The 25,051-nt window shown below is 38.0% G+C and overlaps 1 pseudogene; it reads left to right on the top strand.

The window, feature by feature from the left end:
* Positions 1–12,439: 12,439 nt before the first annotated feature.
* Positions 12,440–13,092, top strand: LOC128779648 (peptidyl-prolyl cis-trans isomerase A pseudogene; annotated as a pseudogene).
* Positions 13,093–25,051: the final 11,959 nt, after the last annotated feature.

Raw genomic sequence — 25,051 nt, 5'->3', positions numbered from 1 at the left:
CCATCATTTGGAAACAAAAACGAGGTGGATACAAAAGCTCTGACAAGCAGTAATAGGACATAAATTGAAGCTTACTCTACACTGAGGGCTTCTGAAGTGTATTCCAGCGATTTTGAAGAAACAATGTTTCAATTGTCCTTGTGCCCAGAAATAATCTTATTGAAGGTGAAGTTTTCCTGTGTCAGACAGCTCTTCACAAAAGTAAAACATTTTTCCCTTCGAGTACCTCCAAAGCAAGGTAGTAAGATTTAGGCTGGGCTGCCAGAGTGACTACAATAGACCTCAAAGAGAAAGCATCTATTACAGTTTTCTTTCATCCAAATTCTTTATCATCCCAAATATGTTGTAAAGATTTTTTCTTAGAGTCTTGCAAACAATTTCAGCAATAACTAAACTTCCACTTTGCCAAATAAGCTTGGACAGTTATATTAAAGCTATGCAGAAAAAAACCACATAGCCCTGGCTGGTGTGGCTCAGTGGATGGAGTGCCAGCCTGTCAACCAAAGGGTCACTGGTTCAATTCCCAGTCAGAGCACATGCCTGGGTTGCAGGCCCAGTCCCCAGTAGGGGGCACATGTGAGGCAACCACACATTGATGTTTCTCCCCCTGTCTTTCTCCCTCCTTTTTTTTTCTCTCTCTCTTAAAAAAAAAAAAAAAGAATAAAACCTTTTAAAAATAAAGGCATCTTCCCTTTAAAGAAAAGAAAGAAAAGAAACAGGTAGCTGGTAAGAGTCTGAACCCCTGGCAGCATTTCAGTATTTTTTGACATTATCAGTTTCATCCTCTTGTTGTTTCATTTGTTACTATCATATTTGTCAATAAGGAATTCCTTGTTATTTTCTCTTTCTTTCTATTTTTTTCCTTCTTAGACAAAGAGAAGGTTTCCATGAAATAGAGACACCCATGGAAAGGAATTAAAACCATATACAACCAGATTGATGCCATGCTTACTTTGCCATCTTTTACTTGGGCCACAAGCTGTTTTTAAAAATCCGTGGTGGGGTAGAGAGGCACTCTTGCCTTTGTAGAGTAAAGTGGATCTGATTATATTATGCTCAGAAAAATAGAAATGGCTCCATTTCAAGTCCCTTAAATAAACTTACTTCCAAAAATATTGATTATGAACTGATTTTCCATTAGGCAATCAGTACCAAAAAGAAAGGACCTGAAAAGATATGAATTTAGTTCTTCAGCTAAACCTCATTTTCAAGAATGTTTTCATTTCACCAAGTCATTTAAAATTTGTACAAGATATTCTGTAAAAAAAGAAAAATTAACATTTAGCAAATTTATAGTCACCTCCATCACAAGAACCTTCAAGTAAATTATTTTCATGTTAGTTTTTATCATTACTAATTACTTCATTCCTTTCAACAATGTATTTGTTTCCTATTGCTACTATAACCAATGACCACAAAATTAGTGGCTTAAAACAATACAAGTTTATTATCTTACAGTAGCAATTTTCAATCCTTTTCATCTCACAGCACACATAAACTACTAAAATTCTGCAGCACACCAAAAACTGTATTATATTTTTTGCTGATCTGACCCAAAAAGCAGGTATAATTTTGATTCATTCACGCCAGATGGCTGTTGTGTTAGCCACTGTCATTTTCTCTTTGACAGTCCTAAGGGAAATGAAGTCAGTGCCCCTGACTAAATAGCCAGATAGTGCATGTTTTAAAAATTCTTGCAGAACACAGGTGTGTCATGGCACACAGGCTGAAAATTGCTGTCTTACAGTTGTGGGGGCCATCGATTTTAAAAGGATTTCACAGAGAGAAAATCCAGGTGCCCACAGGCTGCATTCTTTTCTGGAGGATGGAGTGGAGAATCCATTTCCTTACCCTTTGTCAGCTTTTAGAGGCTGCCTGCATTCCCTGGCGGGTGGTCTACCTCTGCTATATTCAGAGCACATCTAGTTGAGGTGGGTGTGAGGGCTTTGACAGATAAAGCCTGGGCAGCAGACAGTGAGATAAAGCCTGGGCAGCAGACAGTGAGACCAGAGCTCAAAAAACTTTGTAAGGCCTGTTTTAGTCTCCATTCACCTCCACCCACTCCCATACACATGGGGCTTTGGAATGACCATTGCCCGACATTGCTGTCAGGCATCCCAGTGTTATCAGAACTCCAGCAGAGAACACACACCCTGCAGGACTGAGGCTACAATGAAAACACGCGTGGGCTACTGTGTTGCCATCTCCCATTGATTCTTCCATTCTCTAGCCCAAAATGCTAAACTCCAAATCTAAGAACTCTTGCCCCTTATCTTAAGGGTTCAGCTGGGGAAAGGAGCATTTAAAGTTAGGGGACAACAGTTCTGCGGTGCCTGCAGCTCTCTACCATGAAGCTCACCTCTTCCCTATGTCCAAACACACCAGGAGAGTCACAGCTCAGTACCTGCCCCCAACCCTTCCCCTTGATTATAAGCCCCCCGACCAGAGAGGGTGGCTAATAATCAAGGGGAACATAGCAACTTACAGGCCATAAAATTGGAAAAAGAAGAGCAATATAAACACAACAATTAACAAAAACAGAATACATACTCTGTCATTGAAAAAAATGGGCCAAATTAAAGATCAGATCAAAGCTCCAGAAAAAATACAACTAAATGACAAAGAGATAGCCAACCTATCAGACACCAGTTCAAAACACTGGTAATCAGGAAGCTCACAGAATTGGTTGAATACGGTCACAAATTAGATGAAAAAATGAAGGCTATGCTAAGAGAAACAAAGGAAAATGTACAGGGAGCCAATAGTGATGGGAAGGAAACTGGAACTCAAATTAACACGGTGGACCAGAAGGAAGAAAGAAACATCCAACCAGAACACAATGAAGAAACAAGAATTCAAAAAAATGAGGAGAGGCTTAGGAACCTCCAGGACATCTTCAAACGTTCCAACATCTGAATTATTGGGGTGCCAGAAGGAGAAGAGGAAGAACAAAAAATTGAAAACTTATTTGAACAAATAATGAAGGAGAACTTCCTTAATCTGGCAAAGGAAATAGACTTCCAGGAAGTCCAGGTAGCTCAGAGAGTCCCAAAGAAGCTGGACCCAAGGAGGAACACACCAAGGCACATCATAATTACATTACCCAAGATTAGAGATAAGGAAAGAATCTTAGAAGCAGCAAGAGAAAAGGACAGTTACTACAAAGGAGTTCCCTTAAGACTGTCAGCTGATTTCTCACAAGAGACCTTACAGGCAAGAAGGGACTGGAAAGAAGTTTTCCAAGTCATGAAAGGCAAGGACCTACATCCAAGATTACTCTATCCAGCAAAGCTTTCATTTAGAATGGAAGGGCAGATAAAGTGCTTCTCAGATAAGGTCAAGTTAAAGGAGTTCATCATCACCAAGCCCTTATTATATGAAATGTTAAAGGGATTTATCTAAGAAAAAGAAGATAAAAAAATATGAACAGTAAAACTGACAGCAAACTTATGGTTATTAACAACCACACCTAAAACAAAAACAAAAGCAAACTAAGCAAACAACTAGAACAGGAACAGAACCACAGAAATGGAGATCACATGGAGGGTTATCAACAGGGGAATGGAGGGGGAGAGAGGGGGGAAAGGTACAGAGAATAAGTAGCATAAATGGTAGGTAGAAAGTAGACGGGAAGGTTAAGAATAGTGTAGGAAATGTAGAAGCCAAAGAACTTATAAGTATGACCCATGGACATGAACTATAGGGGGGGAATGTGGGAGGGAGGGGGTGTGCAGGATGGAGTGGAGTGAAGGGGGGGAATGGGACAACTGTAATAGCACAATCAATAAAATATATTTTTAAAATAAATAAATAAAATAAAAAGCACCAAGACAATAAAAGCTAACATTAAGCTCCTTTGGTGTGCTTGGCATTGCAATGAATGTTACACGTACTATCTCACATTGAGGGAAATACTGCTGTTCAGACCTGGACTGTGAGACTGAGTTGAGCTTTGCACTCTATTCTTGACTAATGATTGCTTCATTATTAATCCATTATTCTAAAGGACCTACCGGCATACCTTTCTTGTTTTCCTCAGAGATATGCAGCTGTTTAAGCCACACATCAGGCCATGTACAGTTATGAAATGTCAACCAAACAGTAAAATGTGGTGGTTTTAATAATAATGATACACATACTTCCTGAGTTACCAATAAACGGAATTGTCAACATAGTAGGATATCTCATTGCCTTCATTAATGATCTTGAAAGGAGAAGACAGAACTACTTATCTGACCTGAAGGATTACTTGAAAGAATTTTACAGTATTAATTTTAAAAATGTATTAAAAATTTCAAAATCTTTCTTTTGAAAAATATGCATTAAACCAGCTGCACACTCACCAGAATCCCTGGGTAGGCTGGTGAAAACCGATTTCTGGGCCCTTCCCAGAGTTTTGAGCCAGGAGATCTGGAGTCCAGCGTGATAAATTTGCATTTCTTACAAATGCCCAGATGATGCTGATGCTGCTGGTCCCAGGACCAGACTCTGAAAGAGCCACCACTTTTCACAAATGAGTAGACCCACCTGGGAATTTTCTAGTCCCCAGTATCTGAGTAATTCTTTGTTTTGTTTTTTTCTACTCTAAAACACTGAATTGGTTTAATGTGAATGAGATTTCTTCCACATGAAAAGCTAACAAACACTTAATTGGATATTTTCCATAAAACCATTCTTGGGACTGATTTAGTTTCCAAAAACCCTCCATGTGTCTCAAAATCATGCCAGCTCAGGGACCTGTGGGGCTTAAATACAATGGTGCTCCACAATCCTCCCTCAACGTTCTAGAGAGTCCCAGAAGGTGAATTTTATTGTGGTGTTTGCTCTTTCAAATCTGTTCACATCACTGCATTTTATGTTGCTCCTTATTTCCATGAGCACTGAGTCCCATTAAAGCAGAAAAACACTGCAAGTGAAACTACCCAAAGAAACCAAAAGTATCCATGAGACACTGATACTTGTATTCTGCTTCTTTATCTGATGTTTAGTGTGTCTAACCTACAACAGGGAATGGATGCAAACAAAAATCTTACTAAGAGCAACAGTAAGTTGGAAAATAAACCAAGAGGGACATAAGACAAGGTATCTTGGCTTAGCTTGGCATTCAGCACAGCAACACGGAGAAAGAGGTGACGGGACACGTGCTGTACAAAAAATGTGCACAAGAACAGGTCACAGAGAACAACGACAAGCCTCCCAGATCACTACAGGAAAATAACTGTAACAGTACTGACCAGGGTGGATTAAATACATTCCAAAGATTTGCTGTACAACATTGTACCTAGAGTCAATAATATTATACACTTAACTACTTGTTAGGAGGGTATCGCTCATATTAAGTGTTCCTACAGAAATGAAATAAAACTTAAATGGGTGTGTGTGCAGGTAAAGATGAGGCAGTGACATGAAACATCACAAATTCTGTTTCATAGATGGGGTCTTGCCAGTGGCAGAGTAGTTGTTTCAGTCACAGAGTTCATGTTCTGCAGGTCTGACAGGGTAGAGAGTGAGGAAGGAAGAGAAGATGCCGTGTGACTTAGATTGCTTTGGGGAGAATCTGTAAAAAGGATGTGTGTGGCTAAACGTTTGCATGTTGGGGCAGCCCTTCTGCAGGTGCATACACTGTGACCACGTTATTTAAATTCAAGTTGTCTTACTTCTCAGCACCTCTGAAATGATGCAAACCCTTAAATATTGTTACCACAGTTTCCCCAATTTCACACATGTTTTTTCAGGTACTTGATCACATATGACTGTTTAAAATGCACATTGTATGACTTGCTTGAAATAAACTAAATTAAGGTCAAATTGTTTGTATGTACAATGTTGCAGTGAGAGATGAGAAAGTATTTTCAAAATAAATAAGAAATATAATCATTTTACTTGTTAGTGCAAGTTATTTATATGAAGACGATACAATGTACCACTTGCAAAGGAACGGGAGATAAAGTTTTTTCCCTCAGCATTGCTAAAAATGTTAATTAGAAAATTTGGTATTTTGACAATAGTAAAATCATTAAAACCAAGAAAACTCTTGGTTTGGTTAAATTAATAGAGCAACTACCAGTAATATGCTTTAGAAACTCTATTATGTACATCTCAAATATAGGTAAAATTCACAAAGAAAAATGTTTGTAATCGATTTACAAAAATGGTAATTTAACGCAAAATGGAAACACTCCTCTTTTTGTGACTGTATTTGAACAATGTCTAAAAATTTTCTATGAGCTCTCAACAATAGCCAGATTTGATCTGATTATGCCACCGTGTCTTCAAGTCCTCAGTGATAGAAAAACACAACTTCACTTGCCATCTCCTTGTCTGTCATAGGGTAGCTTTAGAGTACGAAAATTTTCAAACAGAAGTACAGAGAGCATGTTCATCAGCCCTCACCTACCCAGCTGTAATACACATTAACATATGGCTCCTCTCAATTCATCTACTGATGCACATATTTTAGTCAGAATATTTTAAAGCAAATCCCATACATCACATTTCAACATAAACACTTAAGCATGCTTCTCTAACCAACACAATTAAAGTAATCATCATACTTTAAGTCAATTAATTTCTTATCATGAAAATCTGTTGTTTACTTGATTTATTTGAATAAAGATCCCTTGATGTCTACATATTGTGTTAAGTTGTATGTCTTAAGTCTCATTTATTTTATAACATTTCCCCTCATTTTATTTATTCCATTATTATATACTATCAATTCCACTTTGTGCATTTGACTGATTACTTCCTTAGGGTGCATATGGTAAGTTTCCTCTCCTGTATTTCCTGTAAACTGGCAGGTAGATCTTGGAGGACTTAAGATAATCAAGCTCAATTATTTTAACAAATATACTCACATGTAGTGTTTCATACTTCCTATTACTGCTCAGCATCAAGACCCCAAGATACCTGGTTGTCCCATATTTAATGATATCAAGACATCAGGGGATACAGATGATGTTAACCTGATCCTCATTATAAAATTTCAAAAATGCTTTCTCTCAATGAATTTAGGATTCATTGGAATTGTTGCCTAGACCCATTATTTTATCCAGAGTTGCAAAATGTGACTTCAGAATTCTATCAGTCTTTCATGTATGTACTTATTAGCAGAATTCTTACGAAGAAAAACTTTCCTTTCTCCAAGTAGTTATGGTGTTCCACTTTAAGATCTTTTTTTTTTATTCTTCTAATTTGAGGAAAATTTTCCTATTTAGAGGAGTCAAAAATATTTTCTTGTCCTATTTTTGGATATGTAGCCATGATCTACTTGAGTGCCTGGGGAATGTTAAATAATGTCAATAATGAGCTAGATCATCCCAATGCATAAATTATCCTCAGGCTTACATCACTTACTTTGGAAGCTTCATTAATTGCTTTAGCAACATTAACTTTTAAAGGCCACTGGGGTCCCATCAAGTTACAGTTATCTTATGTTTCCATCGAAGTTGCTTTTCCACAGGGAGTAGTTTGTATGCTAAGAGAACTTGGGTGACAAAAGAGAGAAAACATCCCTTTTAGCTGCAAATTAAATCAAAAAGCATAAGTTTTGCAAGAATAACCATAAAACCCATTTATTTAAAGAGCCATAAAATTGGACTGAAATACTCTGAACAGGCGAGCTGAACTCTTTTTAAAACTGTGGCCATTTTTTTGCAACCGGATGAAGCACAGTGCTTTATGAGGCTCCCAATGGATGGGCTAGTTGATATCATGAGTAACACAGGAAACAACTCCGGAAATTCTGCAGCTTGACTCATGGCTGTCTTAAAAAATGCATGTCATTAAACTTGGAACAGTGGAGAAAGATAGTGCATATTTCAGTAAAATAACTGCTTACAAAATATCTGACTTTCAGAGAAAAGAAATGAACACTTTTAAACAATAACAAAGATCTGAAGGCATGAGAGTAAGTAAAATACATTCAGTATAACAGAATATACCTTTAGCTCCCACAAAGCTATACCTCTGGCAGATTCGTGCTATTTCTTCTGAATATGTCTGTATACACCTTCCTTCTCTAAAAAATATACTATTTCCAAACTCACAGAATTTTTAACATCATGCCATATCAAATGCAATTCTTTCTTTTTCTTTTAATTCATTAATAGCTCCTCAAAAGAATAACTTAGCTGCTTCAAAGACAGACAATTTACAATAGCCAAGTACTGGAAGCAACCTAAGTGCCCATCAGCAAATGAGTGGATCAAAAAACTATGGTACATTTACACAATGGAATTCTACGTAGCAGAGAGAAGGAGCTTATACCCTTTGCAACAGCATGGATGGAACTGGAGAGCATTATGCTAAGTGAAATAAGCCGGGCGGCGAGGGACAAATACCAAAGACAGACAGAGAGAGGGGGGAAAGAGAAAAAGTCAAAGAGAAAAAACACGAGCAGGTGCATCAGAAAAACAGAATCAGAGCGAGACAGAGAGTAAGAGAAACAAGAGGAATACCTTTGAGGGATCAATGATTATTTTTTTCATCTAAAGGCAAGGAGAAGGGTGAGCAGAATGGAAAAGTTGAAGTCCCTGGGCCTGTACAGCATCACAGAAAGAGGACAGTCGACTCTGCAGACCCCTGCGAGGTTACACAGAGAGAGGCTCCAGATATGGTACCTCCAGGAAACAAGCGCTTGTCTGAAAATTTGTTCACAGAGCAACTGGACCCTAAGATTCTCTCTCCCATCCAGGACAGCCCATTTCTTATTTCCCTCACCCCACAAAAGTCCGAGGTATATTCTCAGGAGAAAATAAGCCTAAGAGGTCCCATGGAATGTTGTGGAGCTCATTCTACAGTAAAAATACCGAGTGCTTTTCTGCTGTCTTTCTGAGCATCGCAGTGCACACAATCCTGGCCCTAAGCAAAAGCAAGTGATGCTCCTTGGCGATGGGATAAGGGGACGGAGGGAGTATATTGTACCTATTTGATGATCAATGTGCTAGTTGACTGCCTCCATTTGTTTTGATCACTTGGCAGTAAAATGTGGGACTCTTACTATCACACCCTTTTTTGATAAAGAACCCAAAACCACATTTTCCCTGCATTAACCCATTTTATTTTCTCCATCATCACTTTGGGCCTCCTATTTAAGGGAGACTTTCCCAGGATAGCATAAAGCTTTTACAGTTGCATTGTGTGATGCAAATAAAAGTAAACTGTAAAATCTAAATAGCAATAAAATATATTTATTATTAAACAACTACAAATGTGTCCAATTTCAACTGAGAAAGAGAATGTTCCTTTGCCCAGTGACTAGAAATTTCAAAAGGGGCACCCAGGCAAACCAGCTTTGCCTCCTGTGTTGTTGGCTTCATGTACCAGGAATTACAGAAGCCAAACTGTTTCCCATCAGTATGCAATTAGGACGCCCATGTTCAGTTTACATTATGCAAATGCATGTCAAAGGGAGTAAGAGCAGGTTTTACAGAAGTACATAGGACTCTGAAGAGGGGAACATCAAGATATTAAACCAATATTTGCAAAATGTCACTGCTAGTAGAAAATCATGGGAATTTCAGCTCAAATATAAAGACATGTGAAAATGGATTATTTGCAGACATCAATAGTCTGGTTCTTATTATGGGCTTGAGCAAGACACAGGGGACTAATTGCCTCTGGCATCAGGGGACAGCCACTGCTGTGGTCTGAATGTTTGTGTCCCGCAAAATTTGTATGTTGAAATCTTAATGCCCTAATGTGATAGTCTGAGGAGTTCAGGCCTTGGGAAGGTGTTGGGTCAAGAGTATGGAAGCCTTATGAACAGGATTAATGCTCTTACAAAAGAAACCCCACAAAGCTCCCCGCCTGTTTTGCCATGTGAGGATACAATGAGAAGTCTAATACCCAAAAAAGGGTCCTCGCCTGACCATGCAGACACCCTGACCTTGGACTCCCAGCCTCTGTAACTATAAGAAATAAATTTGTTTCTTATAAGTTACCCGGACTGTGGTGTTTTGTTATAGCAGCCCAAACAGTCAAAGACAGTCATCATAAACGTTGGCCTCACCATCTCTCCCAACCCAGGTCTAATCTTCAAGAAGACATGACCTTGTACAGGAAACATTTTCTGACAAACTAATACCTTGAAATGCTTCTATTGACATGTATCCTTCTAAAGGGTTAGATTTTGGTTATTTTGACTCAGAGCAAAATGGAGTTGACACTACACCACACTAATAATGTTACCGAAAGGACAATTATTACCAATCCTGCGTGCAGACTCCCTCCTGAGGATGAGTTGTTCTGTTTGTGTTTATTTGGTTGTGCTTTCTTTTTAGGAAGTGGAGAGTTAACTGGAAATAGAAGAGGGCTTTGTTGCTCTATGTTTGTTATTGAAATTGAAGTTTTAACGACAAATGGAAACCATTATTTTAGAGATCTGTTCTAGCTGGATATAAATAAACAATTTCCCCAAACCATCACTTGCATGTTTCCCTTGACAATCCTGCCTCTCCCTCCCACCCACACAGCCCCACCCATGTCACAGGAGCTGGCCTAACTTTCAAAACAGAATCTCATTATAAAGCAATGCCCAATCCTAAACTTTCTTTTTGGGGGGATGATTCTGATAACTACTTCAGACCCTGCAGAGTGTGCGTCTGTGTGGGGGTGTCCTCCATTATGTCATTTACTATTTCGAAAATCTAAACTTCCATGTTTGACTAATTCTAGGTTATTGTCACCTTGTCTTATCTTCTCTGACTGTAAGCAATTCCCCCTCCATCTATATGGTTATATTGAATGTATTTATAGAGTGACAATGTGTTTCCCCCTGAGCTTCCTTCTTTATACCTGATGATTGCCTTGCTGGAGGGAGGCAGATGGAAAGGAATCATGCATTCTTCACCCTTTAAAAAGTAAAGCAACTCAGATTTAAGATGTCACACTGTTTTATTGTAAAGTATAAAAAGAACTGTTTTACGGTGTCATTACAATGACACGGTGCAAGGGCCGGCTCTAAAAAATACCTCTGCCTTGGGACACCCAATAGTTTAATGCAGAGACTACCAAACGACCTCAGGCTAAACTGTATATCCATCAGTAGAGAACAGAAGTGTTTTCTCTAATGGAGCATCTTGTCTTCTTATGCATTTATTGAATATTGAAATGACACCTGTGGAAATTAATACTGAGAGGAGATTCATGTGTCCTTCAATAATCTAGTTAGAGACACATGTTCCAGACTGAGCAAAGTTTAATCTCAACAGAGAGAGATAAAAACATTATTAGAAGACTTTATCTCTACCCTAAGTGTTTAGCTACCCCCAAATGCACAAAATTAATAAAATATGTTTACTTCTGGTTCACTTAATCATTATTCTCTTGGACTAAATAATCAAAAATACAGACAAAAGCTCTTAATTCCCAATAGTGTTTACCTAAAAAAAGTGGTGGGTGGGGGATTGGGAGATGGCTGTTTTTAGCCCTGTCTTAATTTACATATCCAACTAGATTCTCAGAAACATCTTTTATACATGCGTCTTTACACCCTTTACTCCATGCACCGCCATGTGGCGAACACATTCTTTCACTGAACTAACACAATCATTCACCTATATAACTAGCATTCTAAAAGCAGAAGTAGACACGTGGGACTACATCAAACTAAAAAGCTTCTCCACAACAAAGAAAACAATCAACAGACTGAAAAGGCAACCTAGGGAACGGAAGAAAATATTTGCAAACTGTATATCTGGTAAGGGATTAATACTCAATGTATAAGAAATCCCTACAACAGCAAAAACAGGATAAATAAATAAATAACCAAATGTTTCAAATAGGCAAAGGGCTTGAATAGATAGTTCTCCAAAGAAGACGTACAAGTGCACAACAGGTATATGAGAAGCTATTCAACATCTTTTTTCATCATCAGGGAAATGCAAATCAAAACCACAATGAGACATCACCTCAGACCTGTTAAGATGGCCATTATAAAAAACAAAAACAAAAATTATAATTGCTGGCAAAGATGTGCAGAAATTGGAACCCTTGTGCACTGTTGGTGGGAATAGAAAATTGTGCAGTCACTGTGGAAAACAGTATGAAGGGTCCTCAAAAACTTAAAAGTAGAACGACCATATGATCTGGTTAATACTCTGCAAGAACTGAAATCAGGAATCTTGAAGAAATATCTTCACTCCTGTGTTCATGGCAGCAAGTGTCTCGAGATCTGGACACAACCTAAATGTCAATGGATAAATAAATAAAGTATGCTAAATACATATATTACTATTCAGCCTTTAAAAAGCAGGAAATCCTGCCATATGTGACAATCTAGATGAACCTGGAAGACATTATGATAAGTGAAGTAAGCCAGTCACAGAAGGATAAATACTGCATGATTCCTCTTACATGAGGTATTGAAAGTAGTCAAACTCAGAGAGTAGAGGCCTTGCAGATGCCTACGCCACCCCAGATCTTCCCATGCCCAGCCATGGTCAACCCCACCGTGTTCTTTGACATCGTTGCCAACCATGAGCCCTGTCTCCTTGGAGCTGTTTGCAGACAAAGTTGCAAAGACGGCAGAAAACTTTCATGCTCCGAGCACTGGGGGGAGAGGATTTGGCTATAAAGGTTCCTGCTTTCAGAATTATTCTGGGACTCATGTGCCAGGGTGGTGACTTCACACGCCACAATGGCACAGGCGCCAAGACCATCTACGGGGAGAAATCTGATGAGAATTCCATCCTAAAGCACACAGCTCCTGACATCCTGTCCACGGCAAAGGCCAGAGCCAACACAAACGGTTGCCAGTTTTCCATCTGCACTGCTGAGACCAAGTGGCTGGATGGTGAGCATGTGGTCTTCGGCCGGGTGAAAGAGGGCATGGGTGTTGTGACAGCCGTGGAGCACCATGGGCCCGGGAACAGCAAGACCAGCAAGAAGATCACCATTCTGACTGTGGACAACGCTAATAACTCTGACTTGTGTCTTATCTTACCCACCAGACCATTCCTTCTGTGGCTCAGGAGAGCATGCCTTCGCCCCCGACTGCTTGGAATGTTGTATAATCTTTGGGTTCCATGTTTTCCCTACCCATTCCAAGTCCAGGTGGATTGCAGAGCTATGTTTACGACTGTGAAATGAAAACTAAACAACAACAACAACAAAACCAGAGAGTAGAATGGTGGCTGGCAGATAGTGGGGGTACTGGGAAATGGGGAGTTGCCGCTGTTGAATGGGTATACATTTTCAGTTATGTAAGAAGAAAAAATTCAATAGATCTGTTGTATAACATTGTGCCTGTAGTTAATAAATACCATACTATACATTTAAATTTTTGTTACGAGGACAGGCTTCATGTTGTGTTCATACCACCATAAAATTTTTTAATTTTAAAAAACGTTTCTAAAAGTGCTGTGTATGTGAGAAAGGACAGCCTTAGTTCAGGGAAAGAATGTACTCACCACACTATGGTGAGTAGAATAAGACTTTTCTTTGGAAAAATATGTATAATTAATAAATTATATATGTATATTTAATAAAATTATTTTTACTGTCAATAATCACAAAATGTGATTTTTTATCATCTAAAGTGCAGCACCTACACAAATTCGTCAATGGATTCTTAAAACAAAATTCATCTTTCTAGCAAGGTCTGTATCTTCTGCATTATGTGGGTTCAGCTTATTTCTCCAGGTTCCTCGGCTCGACTCCACACCATCTCACCCGCCCCAACTCTCCTCTTACTTAGTTCCCTGCAGAAACCAGCTCTTCTTCCACTTCAGGCCATTTGCACACGCTGTTCCCTTTGCCTCCAGTGCTTGTCCTCCCCACTCCTCACTGACACTGGCACTTTACCTGAATTCTCTTGAGTCCTAAATTCATTTATTCATAGCTTTTAAATCTCATAATTATTTTATAGTTGCTTTATACCTGCCTGTGACCCAGCAGTTAATCTGCACAGGACAGGAGCTCTGCCTCTGTGTTCCTCATTATTTTAACACCACCTAGGACAGTATGTGTAGGCAGCCAAAATAGAAAAGAATGAATGGTTTTAGGGAAACTTGTAAAAGGTATTGTCTTATTCTTTTCCTTAGTATATAAACTCACAAGACTTTTGTATTTTGCCATATATAATGTGTACTTTTTGGCCCAAATTTTTGAAGGAAAAAAAAGGATGAGCATTATATACATGGGTAGTACTAATTCCATATCTATCTATATATATATATATATGTTTTTAATTCTTTTATTTATTCTTATGCGTTAAAAGTGTAACTCTAGCCCTAGCTGGTGTGGCTCAGTGGTTGAGTGCCAGTCTGCAAGTCAAAGGGTCACCAGTTCAATTCCCGATCTAGGGCACATACCTGGGTTGCGGGCCAAGTCCCCAATAGGGGGCACACGCGTGGCAACCACACATTGATGTTTCTCCCCCTCTCCCCTCCCCCTCTCTAAAAGATAAAATAAATAAAATATTTTTTTAAGTGTAACTCTAGGAAACAATAATGATATCTGTAAGTAAAATAATACCCTGGAATATGATAATCAGTTTGTTTCTAAATATAAATAAATAAATAATTGAATTTAAAATTAAAACAAAAGATTTTTTTCCTAAACCTTTGGGCCAAAAACATGGGTGTGCATGATACACAGCAAAATACAGTATTTTTTAAAGTTGTATGTTCTAATCAGTAGTCAGACGCCATTCATAAAAACCAATGACCACATATTCTTTTCCACAAAATAAAGGTGCAAATACCCTCTCACTCTCCCCTTCCCTCTTCCTTATCTTTCTTCTTCCTCTTCTTCTTTGATCAGCAGGAAAATCTTAAGTTTGTAACGGGAAACAGCCCTTTTCGTGAGCGTGTGATAGGTACATTTACATATACCCTTCATCCCGTGTGTGACATTTTTCACACTGCCTGTCCCATAATAGCAGCTTTTTCTAATCCCAGATATTTGGAGCATGCTCCTTACAATGGGAACTAGATAAGGGTGTGAAGCAGGTTGTGCAAATCAATCTTCAATACTAACAGCACAAAGAGGGGTGTTTCCTTACTGATTTGATAGAGAGCCAAGAATTATCCCAAGGTATATCAAGTCTGTAATTAGAAATGTTATCTTTAGGAATCTTCAATTCAGTCTTCTAAACTTCAAATGGCATTCTACTTCAGCAAACTCCTTCACTGAAGCAAAAGAATGTTTTTATATTTATCTAAAAAGATATACCTTAGCTTACAAACCCTATTCAAGATTATATCTTTCTGATTCTGAACTAGACACTTCAGTAGAATTCCTTTAATGATAAATGCTTAATTACACAGCTAACATCCTAATCAATTTCCATAACAATATTTAAATTAAGATAAGTAAACCAAATTAATTTTTTCCACCAACCCACATCCTGTCTTCTCTAACCATTTTTATCCCTGTGATGCATGTATTTAGGAGTTCACTTTTTGCATTTTCCTGCAATACTTTGTATGTATTTTTGGCTTGCTTTTTTTCATATATTTTGCAAATCAGTCTGTGACAAAATGTCATATTTTTGTAACTCTTGTAACTCTTTTGTAACCATACTGTTGTAAACTCTTCCTAGTCACAACAATATGGTTGTTCCTTAGTTAATTTCTCATGTCCTACTGCTGGACATATAGGGTAGTATCATAAAAAAGAGGAGCGATGTCATGAATATGCATGTGCAAAATTTAATAAACACCACCAAATGTTCCCTCTGTAGTGGCTATATACCAATTACTTACCCCACTAGGACCCAAAACATATGGTACCTGCCTTTACATATACTTAATATTAGTAATAGTTTTAAATTTTTTATTCTGTTTGTGGGGATAAAACTCCATTTTTATGATTGAATATATTACCAATATCTATGCATCTGTTTGTTGAACTTCGGTGTTTCATCTTTTGTGAATTGTCTTTTCCTATCCTCTGTCTGTTTTTACTGGGTTACTGAAATGCCTCTTAAATATTTGAAATGTTTCATTTTAGGAATCCTAGACTTCTATCTGTCAACACAATAAAAATATTTCCCCCATTATCATTTATATTTAACTCTGTTGGACTGCTTGTTCATATATTGTTTATCTTAATAGAATCAAATTTCAAGTGGTTCTTATAAAGAAACAGCCTGTCAAATTCTATTAAAACATCTATTAGATCTTTTACTGGAACCACATTAAAATTATGTATTAATTTACAGAGATAATATATTTTTAAAAGATTAGCCTTCCAGTCCAAATGGCAGACCCTTACATTATGTGGCATGTTTATGTGTCCGTCAGCAGTTTTGGAAAATCATAACAATGTTTATGCGACTGTACAATACCAAAATAACGCAATATATCAGTAAAGCTAAGTGCAGAATGGCCACGCTTTTTTCCTTCAAGAAGCTATGCTTCTCATTTCTAGTAAAAACAGACATGACCTGAGCACAGAGAAACATGATGGTCATTAGTTTAACAATTCTTCCCAAAAATGACCTATGGGTGCATTCTTTTCTGACCATTCATAAAGTCTAAAGAGACAGCTAAAGAAAAACTTTACTTTCTGGTTCTTACCATTTGAAAGCTGTTGTAGTATATTGTAACATGGCCAGTATAGGGAACAATGCCTATTTTGAAGGTTATTTCAAAAATGAAGCAGTAATGAGAATCTTCTTGTTAAAGTCTCACTACATGAGACTAAGAAATTCAAAGTGATAAAAATACTATTATAAAAACCCTCTCAGGCTATTTTATAAATACAGATTTTTTGCCTTTATTTTGTGCATTTTTAAACATGTCTCAAAAAATAAAAGCAACTGTCTCAAACTAAATTACATTATTGTATATACTGCATTGAAGGGGATATTGGAATTACAAGTATCCTAAAAAATGCTAGGTTGCACCACAGTTAGGGAAGTATATCCTGAACTAAAATATTCTGACATACATTTGTTTTGGAATATCATGCAAAAATCCAAATCAACAAGACACAATTGTAAGTTGTAGAGTAAAATGTGCTTTTGCATTAAAGACAACTGTTAATTTAAAAATAAAAAGGAAAAGTAGGAAAGGTATTTAGTATTACTTTCTAAGTTCACAGCACTCTACAAAATTCGAGGTATCTTATTCTGCTTATGAACGACATCAAACGCAGTAATAAATTCACTCTTAAAAAAAAAGGAAATCCTGCTATTTGTGATGACACAGATGAGCCTGGAGGACAGTGTGCTAAGTGAGATAAGCCAGTCACAGAAGGACAAATACTGCACGATTCCACTTACATGAGATAGCTAAAACATGAAGTTGTACTCACAGAAACAGAGAGTGTAACCCTGGGGCCAGGGCCATGGAGAAGAGGACGGGGAGGTTGCTGTTGGATAGGAACAGAGTTTCAGGGATGCAGTACACGCGAGTCCGGGAGACGTGCTGCTGCGCAGCTTTGTGCCCATACTTACAATGCTGTGTTGTGCACATGCAATTTTGTTAGGTGTCCTTACTTCAGTTTTTGAAGATGTCATCCTTGTAAACTAAAGGAATAATAACAACCTATTTATTACCCCTTAGATCAGCACAAAATTTAAGTGGCAATAACACTCACAGCTAATAAGTCATCCTCTCACTTTGTTCATTTAAAATGACTTGCTAAAAATTAGGGAAAACAATGCAAAAATGTGTATTAAACTTTGAAATATGCATAATTTTTAACTAACAACACTGCTTTCAGGACTCTGTCTTATTTTTATTATAAGAAAAACGCACATATGTAAGATAAATGTATAAAAATAGGTTTTTTAGAAAAGAGTCTTGAAATTCATTGATTGGATTGTGTTGGCAGTATTTTCATGTCTTAATCAAGCTCTGTGTCCAGTGACTAGAACAAAGTATGATATTGGCTTCTCAAGAAACAGATGAACTGGGAGCCAGTATAGACACCTAGAGAGAAAGTCTGGGTACCATTAGAAAGGAGAGACACAGTTGCAGAAACAAGCAACAAATATGCAGGATGGCGCCAATAGGCCCTTTCAAAATACTAAGAGCAGGGGGAAAGTTACCACTTAACACTCCAGCTGAGCCTGAGTCTGACAAGATCTTTGCAGTGGAGAGTTAGGAAAAGCTTTCTCTCACTTTTATTATGCATCTCCTACATACCTGTGTATTTAACATTTAACATATTTAAACTTAATATTTGAAAAACTCTATTCAGATATTGTTATTATACCTTCCACTCAAATTATTACAGATTTAGAAACATAAGTTTAGAGATTTGGCCTAAGGTCTCAAGTTTTGTAAAGGGCAGACCTGAGATTTAAAAGCTGTCGGTGCAGGTGGAGAGAGAGGGCTGCGGTAATTTTACTTTCAGTGTGAGTGCAGAGCACCGGCCCGCTCCTGGACGTCAGGTGTTGACTATGCCCCCTTCCACGTACAGGATCCCTGAAAGACAAACCCACACAAAAACACCACTGGACAACGTGGCATTTATTATAGACCTAGAGAGAGAAATGAAGAGAATAGTCACTGAAAATAATCCTAAAGCTACCTTCTCTCCTTTCTCCCCATCTGAGCCCTGTTTCATCAGCTTCACCTGGCTTCCTGTAGGCTTTCCTCTCTGAAAACCATATTTTTTACCATCATTCTTGCAAAATGGTATTCCTCCACCTGGGAGTCCTGGGTGTGGGTGGATCTCAGCCCTGGAAGCTCACTCCTGCCTCCAAGGATCCTTGCTGAAGCCGCTTTGAACACAGGAGCAGCTCTTCTACAAGGAACTCTCCTTCTAGCTGGCAAGAAAATAAAACTGTCTTCTTAAGGCTGCCTTCATTCTACGCTCACCAAAGAGTAATTTTACAAGAAACATTGTGACCTTAAAAAAAAAAAAAGAGAGGGGGTGGGGGGGTAAGTCTTGAATGTGAAGAAGGAAGGGTACAGCAATTATTGAAAACCAATCTATTCTTCCAGAACACAATAAAGATATAAAAATACAAGAAAACATCTCAAAACTCCATATGAGACAGAAAAGAAACCTGCCTCAAAGGGGCTGTTAAAACTGGTTCCTTATTTCACCTAGGATAAGCTTTACTGTTAAAGTATTTCTGTCACTATTTCAGCTTTTCCCACTACATTACTTCAAGCATCATTTATAGAAAACTTATTAAGTGCAAGACATTCTAATGTTTGAGTGGAACAACTAAATACATGCAAGTTAGAGTCCACAGTTCAGTAATAACTCAGCTCACTAGAGATAATTCCAAAATGAATGGTAAAGGTAGAAAGCACTCAATAAACATTAGTCATTACTGTTATTATCATTATTAGCATCACTCTTACTGTTCTTAGCCTTCATATTCCAAATTTAATACCACAGCAGTGATTGATATCCAAGGTTATAGGTTAATAACACATAAGTAATACATGAGTATTATAATCATCCTACAAGTGAAAAGTAATACAGCTCTGGGTATTTTAGAGGCACTCCATAAACATTTGGTAAATAAATGTTTACAGACTTGGTATGCTTTCTAAGGTCAAACAATTGACATTTGATTTTGTCTCAAATTGTGAATTAATTTTAAATTAACAGGAATTGAGCATGTTATGTATGCTTTAGAGCTATTTCTAACTTTTCCTATTCTTTCATTCATTCTATCACTCATTCACATGCTGTCTCATTACAATTCCTTTTAGAAACTTGTTTTTCAGTATAAAGTACACCAAACTCTGCCCTGGCTGGTGAGGCTCAGTGGATTGAATGCCAGTCTGTGAGTCAAAGGGTCACCAGTTCAATTCCCAGTCAAGGCACATGCCTAGGATACAGGCCAGGTCCCCAGTAAGGGGCACACGAGAGGCAACCACACATTGATGTTTTGCTGTCTTTCCCAATCCTTTCCCCTTTGTCTAAAAAATAATAATAATAACAATCATAAATAATAATAAAGTCTTTTAAAAATGATTGCTTTAAAAAAAAAGTGCACCAAACTCTGTTTTCCTTGTTGTGGTATACTTTATTTCCCAGGAAATATGAAGTTCTCTAAGAACTCTTTTTGAACCCCCCATCTGATTCAGATGGGGTTTTTTTGTTGTTGTTGCTCTCACGATATCTCCTGGGTACAATGGTGTTGACATCTTCCAAACCACGGATTGGGACTAATTAGTGGGTTATGAAATCAGTTTTGTGGATTATAAACAGAATTCAATTTTTAATTGAGATAAAACAGAATAGTGTAGAAAATGTCAGAGAATACCACATGTGTAAGAGTAAGTGTACTTGTGTGAAACTTTTGTTTAAACTGCGTATGACTACATATTTATATATGTATGTATGATTGGGGCTTTAAGGTAAAATACATATCTTGCTATGTGTCATGATCAGAATAAAATTTTAAACACTGATGCATATATAGTAAGTTTTACTCTTCCGTACTGGTAAGGCTTCTTAAAGAAGCAGACCCCTGGTTCCCATAACCAACAATGAATGACATCTGCCCTTAATTGAGTTCTGACTATCTGTATCATGATATATGTTTTAATTTACAACACAGATAATCAGCACATAACCCAAAACTGGCCACACCCTCCCAACCCCACTTTCCCCCAAAGGAGGAAGAATAGTGCTACAGATTGGTCAGGTGCAAGGATGTTTTACTGCAGTCCTACAATATGGAGCTTTTACCATTCTGGGAAAATGGGAGATCATAATTTAGGGTCTACACAGAGGTAGCCTCTTGTGTATTCTCCCTTCAGTTAAGAGGAAGACAAAGTTTTCTGTGTGTTTGAGGGAACAGAATGAAGGCCTAGAGAATATAATAATGGGAAGAGTGAAAAGAAGAGGTGTAGATAAGAACTAGATCATCTAAACTTTGATTTTATTCTGGTTACAGTGGGAAGATCTCAAATGGTTTTAAGCAGCAGAGTCATGTAAGGTAAGAATGTCTTTAGAAAACCATCTGCTGGTTGGAAACTAAGTTGCAGGAGAGCAAGATTGGAGAGTACTTAGATGATTGGTATAGTGGTCCAGGTGACTGATGATGGTGGCTTAGACTAGAGTTATTACACAGAAGATGATAAAAGGTTATCATATCTCAAACATATTTTGAAGACTGAGATATCTAAGCGTAGTGCTGAATAATCAAGGATGATTCATAAATGTTTGTACCAAGTAACAAGTGAATGGTGGTACTACTTGCTGAGACAGGGAGACAGGAGGATTGAGAGTGTCAGTTTGGAGGGCATAGGTAGTAGTTCACTATGAGCCATATAAAATCTGGCATATCCAGATGGAGACTGAGTAACCTACAGGTGGGTTTGGATGAGATAATCTACAAAAAAAGAATAGACAGAGAGGAACGCTGAAGATAGATGATAGATCTTCCCATTTCAGACTGGGTGGGTAACAGCAGGAAATTAAGGAGGAGCAGCAGGTGATACAGGTGACACACTCAGGAAAACTACTGAGTGTGATATTACAGAAGTCATTCAGAATAGGGTTTCATGAATGAAGATGAAGTCAGCTATGTAGAACTTTGAACAGATTCATTACAATGAGAAGTCAATATTAGCTACACATTTTGCCAAGACTTGCATTACTAATGACCTTGAAATATGATTTTATTATATTCATGGGGGGGCAGAAAGCATGGTAAAAGTGGGCTAATCAATACATAATTAGAGTCCATTGGATCAAATTTTCACTTTTGAGTTTCTTTTTTGAACAGTTTTGTTTGTAAGAATTCATATTTTATATTTTAGTGTTTAAGACCTTCCAAAAATGAAACAAAAAGTTTACAATTTTAATAGAATAAAACCCATTCTGTATGAATTACAACATGAATATATTGGACCCTTTTATATATCTAAGGTATATGGTGGGGCCTTAATGATCTTATGCCTCCTATCTCTTGAAACATTTCACTACTTCAGAATCCTAGAATTTATTTCACCACTATTCATCAATTATTTCCATATATATTTTTAAAGACTAAAATATAAAAACTGGAAGAATATTAACCTCACCTAAAAGGATAATGCAATAGTGAAGTAAATCATCAGTTTTCAATTTTCTCATTGTTTCCTCAAGTATTGTATCATCATTCAAAAGAGCTATTTCAAAAAGCCTGGAAAAACTATTTTTGTAGCTTGTTTCTACTTTTCATTGATCACAGTTGAGAATTCAGATTTTTTTGCCTGCCCATAATAACAAAGAAAATATACTAGACATTTCACAATTTTTAGAAGAATGACAAGTTGAACATACAGAGACGGCAGCACTCTGGGTGTAATGACAATGAGGAAATCGATCATTTCAGTGAGATATCAGGCTCCGAGCCGTCAGATCACATCCTACAGGGGTATGACCTGTATCCCTCATGATCTGTATGATCTGTACCCTCGACTTCTCGAACTCAAGAACCAATGTCTGAACAACATTCTTCTATGGACAAAAAGGAAATACCGTATTCTCCTCCAGTCAGTCATTTAATAGGAAGGACATTTTCACACAAAATTTCTTGAAATGACAAAAACCTGAACCATCCCTTTTTGCTGCAAGAGTATATGACATTTTTTATCTTTGAGATGCAGGTACCAAAAATTATTTGATATAGAGATTTCTATGTTTATATCTTTTGCAATTTTAACTAGTTATTCTTTACTATTCCCTTATTCTTCTTTCTTTAAATTATTTGTAAAAATAACTAGTAAATATTTTAAGTAGATAATAGTCAGTTCATTAGACCCCAGTGGTAAATGTTGACAACACTTTTTACTAGTATACTCAGTTAAGAAAAAAATGTGAGATGAGGAAATGAAGATTGTAAGTATACATTTTAAGCAGTATTTTTAGAAAGATTGCTGTGAGGAAGTAGAAATAGGCAGTAGCTGGAGAGAGATGTGGATTTGAGAAATACTGAAAAAATGCTATCACTCAACAAATAATGCTGGATAATGCTAAAATGCAGCATTGGAAAAGGGCCTGTGCCCTGACCCCACAAGGCCTCTTGACTATTATAATACAAATGGAGGCTGAAGTAGCCCTGGAGCAAAGGCCCTCAGTCCTAGCTGCTGGGTCCCAACGGCACACCTATGGAAATTTTATGGCCCTCCAAACACACGCAAGTTCTCTGGGGCACTTGTAACTAACACTGATATACCACGCTCTCAGTACCAGAATGGGTCAAAACAAAACATATCCCGTGACACAGTTAGCAGGGATAGGAACTATTCTAAATGCCACTCCTCCCCTCTCCCTAGGAAGAAGTGGGCCCTGCTACAAACAACACCCAATGGAAACCAGTGTCAGGATAACCTGTGAGATGAGGCGGGGTGAGTGGCTTTGCCCCAGTTAATTTGGAACTCAGAAATAAAGAGGTCACGGCCAACTGTAATCATTCCTATCCTTGATAGTATCTTGTATATGGGCAATGGTGGATTCTGTTGGGAAGACAAAGCAAATAACTGTGATTTTTGCCAATTTGTTCTATAAGGAAACTGAATAGTGCTCTGACCGTACTGTGATATGGCGTTGTGGTTAAGACTCAGCCACCTCATGATTTACATGTCTTATGGTGATGCTGACAATGATGAACAAATGAATTGGGAGAATGACTTAAAGCCTCCTCAGGAGGTACTACCTAAGGAAAATGTCTGGCCCAAGGGAGAACTGGACCTGACTAACCGTCAGCTGATTTTTTTGTGCTAAATAGTTCTGAACAAGTTTATCATGAGGTACAAACAGCAGTAGACCAAGGAGAGGGGGAAGAATAACCTAACTGCACAAAAATAGAAAGAGGCATGTAATGGCATTATAAGACAAATTAGCTGCATTTTAAAATCTTCTGTAGCCCACAGTGGCTTCTCCAAATAGCCGGCATATCTGTGGTGGTACTATTGCTCTATGAGTTCTACAAGTACTACACCCAGTGAAAATGCTCTGGGAAAAACGATCATTTTGTAACAGGGTCATGGCCTGAGACCAGAGGATGGACTGTGACATACTAAGAAATATACACTTGGTCTCCGCCCAGACACAGAACTCCTAAAACCCTTGTAATTTCTGAGTAGCTAGGGTGGTAGGAACATCTTTTGTTTCCGTATTTTATCTTTGACTCTGGTTCCTGACATAGAGCCCCTAAAACCCTTGTAACTTCTTGATTGATGAGGATGATAGGAGCATTTTACAATGAGTGCCAAAATTCCTTAGAATTACCTGGGATAGGGAGATGTTTGTTCTAAGGAGGAAATTCTTGCTGGGCTCCTGGATGGGACCTGGCCACTGGAAAGACTAAGCAGGATTAGAAGTCTGGAACTTTCAGTCCATCCCCCATCCTCTGAGGAGGGAGGAGAGGCTGGAGATTCAGTTAATAATCAATGCTGCCTATGTGATAAAGCCTCCATAAAAATCTCCATGCTAAGATGGTCAGAGGGCTGCTGGGTTGGTGAATACATCCAAGTGGTAGGATGGTGGTACACCCCAAATCCAAGGGGAAAAAAGCCCCTGTGCTGGGACCCTTCCAGACCTTGCCTTGTGTGCCTCTTCATCCTGCTGCTTATCTGCATCATTTTCTATATCCTTTATAATGAAACAATAAATGTAAATAAGTGTTTCCCTGAGTTCTGTGAGCTCATATATTATACATTATACAGCATGGGGAGGGGATTATGGGAGCTCCCAATCAATAGCCAGTGGGTCAGAAGTACAGGTGACAACCTGGACCTGTGACTGGCATCTAAAGTTGGGGTGGTCTTGTGGAACTGAGCCCTTCCCTTAACCTGTGGGTTCTGCACTAATTCCATCTGCTTAGTGTCATAATTGAATTGTAGGGTACCCAGCTGGTGTCCAGAGAGCTGGAGAATTGGTTAGTGTGGGGAAAACCACACACACATTTCGTGTCAGAGTGCTATGAGTATAGGAAAATGTTTTTTCCCTGTAGGTAGACATGCACCTCCATGAATTTGTAAGTAGGAAAAAGGGGTGAAGCTTATCTGATTACATCTCCCTTACTAAGAATTATGAAGAAATTCACAGTAAGGAATTTATCAAAGGTCACACAGAAAATCAATGGTTAAGAAAAGACCTGAAAGTATACCTGACTGCAGAGTTCAAATGCTTC

This window comes from Desmodus rotundus, chromosome 12, assembly GCF_022682495.2.
Source record: "Desmodus rotundus isolate HL8 chromosome 12, HLdesRot8A.1, whole genome shotgun sequence".
NCBI lineage: Eukaryota > Metazoa > Chordata > Mammalia > Chiroptera > Phyllostomidae > Desmodus > Desmodus rotundus.
This window is presented reverse-complemented; position numbering and strand designations above follow the sequence as displayed.